The sequence below is a fragment of the Zea mays genome, chromosome 7, assembly GCF_902167145.1.
Source record: "Zea mays cultivar B73 chromosome 7, Zm-B73-REFERENCE-NAM-5.0, whole genome shotgun sequence".
Lineage (NCBI taxonomy): Eukaryota > Viridiplantae > Streptophyta > Magnoliopsida > Poales > Poaceae > Zea > Zea mays.
In genome coordinates, this window is record NC_050102.1 from 17,786,488 (window position 1) to 17,793,090 (window position 6,603).

A 6,603-nucleotide genomic window follows, 5' to 3' on the forward strand; every position below is an offset into this window, starting at 1 on the left:
CCACGGCGGCTGGTGCCGCCAGAGCCCCCCGCTGTGGAGCGCCTTGCGAAAAGGCCAGCTGAACAGCGAGGCCCGGCGCGACACTGGCTGCGGAAGCCGACGCCGTCTTAAGGGCCTTCCGGGGAGCTAGATCGGTCAGGCCGTGGCTTCGCTTGCTGAGGAGGAAAGGAAAGTCGCGGTCGGGACATACGAACGAGAAGCCAAGACGAAGACGCTCCAAGATACTTACCCGCTCCGGGCCACGACCAACCGCGCTTGAGGGGAGGTCTCTCGGATCTCGACCCCCGAAGACACCGCCGAGGTCCGCCTCGCCGCCAGCTTCGGCATCACCCTCGCCTTGGGCACCTTGGACACCCGGGAGATGGACTGCCCGAGCGTTGCCACGGTGACCTGAGGGCCACCCTCCTGCGCTGACAGCGTGGCCGACGGCTCCCGAGAAACAGACGCCTCGGCCTGACTCCCCGGGGTCACCTCGACTTCCCCGGCCGAGGGGTCAAGTACCCCCTCGGTCTGCCCCCGCTCGTCGGGCCGGGACCTCGGCGTCCCGACTTCAGGAACTGACGGCGCCAGCCCACTCGGGGGCTGGCTTGACGACTCCTGGCCTAGCCTCAAACCCGGGCTGAGGCCGAGGCGGGTAGCCATGTCGTCGTCCTCGTCATCATCTTCATCGTCGTCGTCGTCAGGCGTCTCCGGCGACGGCTCCCTCGGGAGCCCCTCCCTCTCCTGCCGACGACGAAGCTTCTCCAAGGCGTCTCGGGCCCGCGTCCGCTCGCGGGCCCGGGCTTTCTCCGCGTCCTTCTTCTTCTTCTTCTCCTCCGCGGCAACCCGCCGCGCTGCTCGGTCCACCGCGTCCTCCGGGACCCGTGGCCGGGATGGCTTGTGCCACCCTACCTCCTGGAGGCGAACGGAAGTCCCGATCGTAAGGACCAGAGGCAACCTGACGCAAGGAGAAGGAAGGAGCGGATACTCACCAGGGTCACACACCCGTGGTCGGGGCGCATCAAGGGCTGAGAGAAGGCACTGGCGTCCAGTTTTCCCAACGCGACGGCCACCCGCCCGTGGAGAACGTCGATGGGAAGAGGATCCGAGGACATCCGCGAGCCCTCCAAGTCAGCCTCCGGTGTCATCTCCCAAAGCGGCAACCGTCGCTCCGCCAAGGGAAGCACCCTACGGCGGTGAATGGCGGCAATCACTCCCGCGGCAGTAAGTCCTCCTTTCCGTAACACCTCCAGGGCCTTGAGAAGGGGCTCGAGGTTTTGCTGCCTGTCGTGCGGGGTCCCATAGCACCAGGTATCGGCAGCGGCGGTGATCACCCGTTGAGAAAACGGTGGAAGCATCTCGCCGTCATTCCGGAGGTAGAACCACCGGCGCTGCCACCCTTTGTTCGAGGACGCGAGGATGGCGGGGATGTACAGCGACGCCCGCGACTGCCTCAGCTGGAGAATGCAACCGCCGGCCCGCACTGCCGCGCGGACCCTTCTCTCTCCCGTCGGCGAAGCAAAAAGCTCTGCGGAGAAGAGATGAGTCCACAAGTCCCAGTGGGGGGCGATCCCCAAGAATCCTTCGCACACCGCTACAAAGATGGTGGCTTGCAAGATGGAGTTGGGGCTGAGGTTGTGCAACTCCACCCCGTAGTGGTGCAGGATCGCCCGCATGAAGCGGCTTGCCGGCACACCGAATCCCCGCTCATGGAAGGAGACGAAGCTTACGATGTACCCCGGCGGCGGGGACGGGGCAGTTCCGCTCACGGGAGGAATCCACTCCGGCTGCCTCTCATCAGAGAGAGGGCGAAGTAAACCCTCGGCAACAAGATCCTCCAGGTCCTCCGCTGTGACTATGGAGAAGGGCCATGGGTCGCGCGGCGAGATGACGGTCACCCGGTCGGCCATCGCCGAGCAAAAGGGGTGGCGGCGGAAAGGACTGGGTGGGCGGTTTCCTTTTCTCAGGCTAAGCCTCTCAGGTTGCGAAAACCTAAGAAGGAGGCAAGAAGCGGAGCAAAGAACCGTCGCCAGACCCTCCCCCGAGTATATAAAGTCCAAGGCGAGACCCGTTCAACGTTTTGCCCGGACCCGCCGCAGGATTCAAAAAAAACCCAAGACGAAATGGCCGTTCCTCGAACGGCTCGCGCACGCGCAACGGCCGCCCCACAAACCACTCGCCCCGTCGCATTTACTCTGCGACGGGATAGGCGGCGTCTCTGGCAGGGGAAGCGAGCGACGCTTCGCCTTCACCATAATGACCGCGTCAAAAAAGGTACGCCGCGTCATTCGATTTCGTGTCCTTTTCCTTTTCCTCTTTCTCTCTCTTACAACAGGGACCGGGAAAGGGGGATACCCCGAAAAGGACCCTTCTCCATGAAGGAAACAGGCTCCGTGCCTCCCTACTGATCAGAGGTTCGAAGGCCGGCCCCTCGGAGGGGTTCAACGGCTGCCTTAGATCGATTGGGTTCTGCGCCCACTACTAGTCAGAGGTTCGATGGCCGGCCCCTCAAAGGGTTCAACGGCCGCCTCAGGCCACTCGGGCTCCGCGCCCACTACTGATCAGGGGTTCGTAGGCTGGCCCTCGAAGGGTTCACAGTCGCCTCAGACACAGAGCGAGGGATGACCATGGGTACGTTTGATACATAACCAAGGCTCGGGCTGCGCTCCCGAGGTACCCTAGGATATTTCTGAGACCAGCGGGAACGATCTTGTAACGGAATCCCATCAGAGGGAGGCATCGAGCCCTCGGACCCCGTCGACAGGGGACCGGGTCCAGCAGATCACCCGCAGGTACTTTTGGGCGCGCCTCTGGGCCTCTAGCCGACCCCTAACAAATGGGGCACAGACGTCCGCTCAGATTACCCGCCAGCAACTCACTGGAAACACCATGTTCGGCGCCCTCCGAGGGCAACATGGCGCTTCCCCCCCTCCTCCTTGCGGAAAGGCGACGCACGGGCGTATGTAAAAAAGACGAGTCTGTCCTTGACCGTCCTCTCGCCCTGTGCAGAGGCTCGGGGGCTGCTCTCGCAAACCCGGCTCCAGCCAAACCGTTGACAGCGTCAACATACCAGCCCGAGAACTTGGGACCCAACCGTGCACTCGGGCTACGGCCAGCTCGCATGAGGGGACAACTAGACCAGCCGAAGTGTTGCGAAACGAACTCAGACCTCGAAGGAGTAAAAATACTCCTCCGAGGCCTCGGGGGCTACACCCGGCGGGTGCGCTCGCGTGCACCCACCGGAACAGAATGCAACCGAAAAAGGCTGGTCCCCTTGCAAAAAAGTGCGGCAAAAGCCTCCAAGCGAGTATTAGTACTCCCTTGGAGGCTCGGGGGCTACTGTCGGGGACCATAATTAGGGGTACCCTCAAGGCCCCTAAAATCTCAGCTGGTAACCCCCATCAGCACAAAGCTGCAAAGGCCTGATGGGTGCGATTAAGTCAAGGATCGGTCCATTCAAGGGACACGATCGTGCCTCGCCTGAGCCTAGCCTCGGGCAAGGGAAGCCGACCCTGGAGAACCTACGTCTCGCCCGAGGACCCCCCTCCAGCACCGGGCACACTATCGGCTCGCCCGAGGCCCAGTCTTCACCGAGAAGCAACCTTGGCCACATCGCCATGCCGACCGACCAAATCGCAGGGGCATTTAATGCAAAGGTGGCCTGACACCTTTATCCTGACGCACGCCCACCAGTCGACAGAGCCGAAGTGACCGCGGTCACTTCGCCGCTCTACTGACCGGTCTGACATGAGGACAGCGCCGTCTGCGCCGCTCCGACTGCTGAGCCACCCGACAGAGTGAGGCTGACAACAGCCAAGGCCGGCCACGAGCGTCATAGGAAACTCCGCCTCGCCCGACCCAGGGCTCGGACTCGGGCTCAGCCCCGGAAGACGGCGAACTCTGCTCCGCCCGACCCAGGGCTCGGACTCGGGCTCAGCCCCGGAAGACGGCGAACTCCGCTCCGCCCGACCCAGGGCTCGGACTCGGGCTCAGCCCCGGAAGACGGCGAACTCCGCTTCGCCCGACCCAGGGCTCGGACTCGGGCTCAGCCCCGGAAGACGGCGAACTCCGCTCCGCCCGACCCCAGGGCTCGGACTCGGGCTCAGCCCCGGAAGACGATGAACTCCGCTCCGCCCGACCCAGGGCTCGGACTCGGGCTCAGCCCCAGAAGACGACAAACTCCGCTCCGCCCGACCCAGGGCTCGGACTTGGGCTCGGCCCCAGGAGACGACGGACTCCGCTTCGCCCGACCCCAGGGCTCAGACTGGCCACGTCGATAGGAGGCGCCATCATTACCCTACCCCGAGCTGACTCAGGCTACGGGGAACAAGACCGGCGTCCCATCTGGCTCGCTCCGCCAGATAGGCAATGATGGTGTCCCGCACGCACTGTGACGACGGCAGCTCTCGGCCCCCTTACGGAAGCAAGAGGACGTCAGCAAGGACTCGACAGCCCCGACAGTTGTCCCTCTCGCCGGGCTCCAGCACTCCTCCGACGGCCACGACATCACACGAACCGGGTGCCAAAACCTCTCCGGCTGCCACAACGGCATGTACTTAGGGCGCTAGCTCTCCTCCACTAGACACGTAGCACTCTGCTACACCCCCCATTGTACACCTGGATCCTCTCCTTACGCCTATAAAAGGAAGGACCAGGGCCCTCTTACAGAAGGTTGGCCCGCGCGGGGAAGGACGGGACGGCGCTCGCGCAAGGCCGCTCGCTCCCACTCCCGCGTGGACGCTTGTATCCCCCTACTGCAAGCGCACCCGACTCAGGCGCGGGGCTAACACGAAGGCCGCGGGATCTGCTCTCTCACGTCTGCCACCCTTCGGCTGCCTCCTTTCCCCCCTTCGCGTTCCGCCTTTTGTCGACCCATCTGGGCTGGGGCACGCGGTGACAATTCACTCGTCGGTCCAGGGACCCCCCGGGTTTCGAAACACCGACAGTAACTTTGTGGATAGCATGGACCTTTCACGCGTGCAAAGTGGGTCTCTGAAATAGCATCTTTCGGATCGCTCCTTGTTGTCTTCACTATCGAGCTTCCGTTTGAAACGTCATGCCTCTGATTCAAGTGTCACACTTTTGGTCAAAACACGATGAACCTTGTTTCCTCTAATACACTACAAGCCATTTGAGTACAATAATGGTACACAAGCACCATGTGGTAAGATGTACTTAAATCTCACTAAACATAGCCCTAATCCTAGAGCAAGCACTAAGGCAATGGTCTAATGTAATGACTTCATAAAGCACCTTCGCTAATTGTTGAGTAATTCTTTAAACACTTTGGTATTTAGAGCTAATAGATAAGACCCTCTCAACTCCTTTAATATATGTCTCAGCTCCCACACATCTCAACTAGTCGCTTGGGGTCATATTTATAGCCCCTAAAGTGAGACAAAGTCGTTAGAACTTCAACAGACATATTTGTGCAACATCAGACCGTCTGGTGCTTGGTTGTCGGATCATCGTGTTGAAGTCTAATAACTCTCAATGGCTACTATGTCAGTCTAGCAGTTGCTAACCATTGGGGCACACCTTCATAGCATATAGTCTGACACCCATTTTTTTATCTCTAGAACCTCTTTGTCTAACGCCAAACTCTACATCTGATGGTTCGACATATTTCTTAACATAAATAGTGTTGTCATTTGGTCTGGCGCTCTTCTTCTCTCTCAGTTCGACAGCCAGCCTGAAGCTCCTGTGATCACCATTTTTTGTCTGGCACCCTACTTCTCTCTAGTTCTGACGACCAATCCAACACTCTTGTGATCACCCCTCTAGGGTTTGCTTAGACATATGGTCTAGCACCCCACAGGCTTGGTCCGGTGCCTTGAAATTTTTCTTGTGATTTCCGTGTTTGTCCACCCTAGTTCTATCTTGTGTCTCGAACTTTTGTTTTTGCTTATACTTGTAGGCATTCATTATGGGTCTTCAATATGTTTTTAATGTATTTCTTGATATGTTTGATTGTTAGATGACTATGCATGTCTCCTTGTTGTATTCAATCCCATATAGTCCTTTTGTATATGGTCTCTATTCTATATTGGTATATATATATATATATAGAAAGGGAAATGGCATCAACATTTTCTATAATCGATTTTGGTGTTTGACGACCATCACAAACCTTATGGACTAACTAGTTTGCCTAGTTGATCATTTCTCAGGTACATAAGTTCATCTACAACTATTCTACGTCAATTGTCCGGAATACTGTAGATTATTCTAGATATGAGAAGCTTTTTGGAAAAAAACACCTATGTACGGACCGTCTGAGCCTTTGCGGCGGACCGTCTGCGACACCAGGGTGAGCCTGAGACAGGAACACTGCAAAAAAAATATCGTTTACACTATGGACTGTCCGAAGGAGAAGCGAGCATCATCCGATACCAAGCGCGGACCGTTCGGTCGTTGAAAAACCAGAAAAACCTAAAGGTGATGTGTTCGGTAAAATGCATTTTTAGCGTCCTCGCGGACCGTCCGGGGTGCACGGCCGGACCGTCCGTGGCTGCTTTATCTGACATCTGACGACGCATTAAATGCACTATAGCCGTTTATATAGCCGTTACTGCTGACCGTTGCGATTTCAGTCGTTGATGTGCAGGGACGGACCATCCGGAC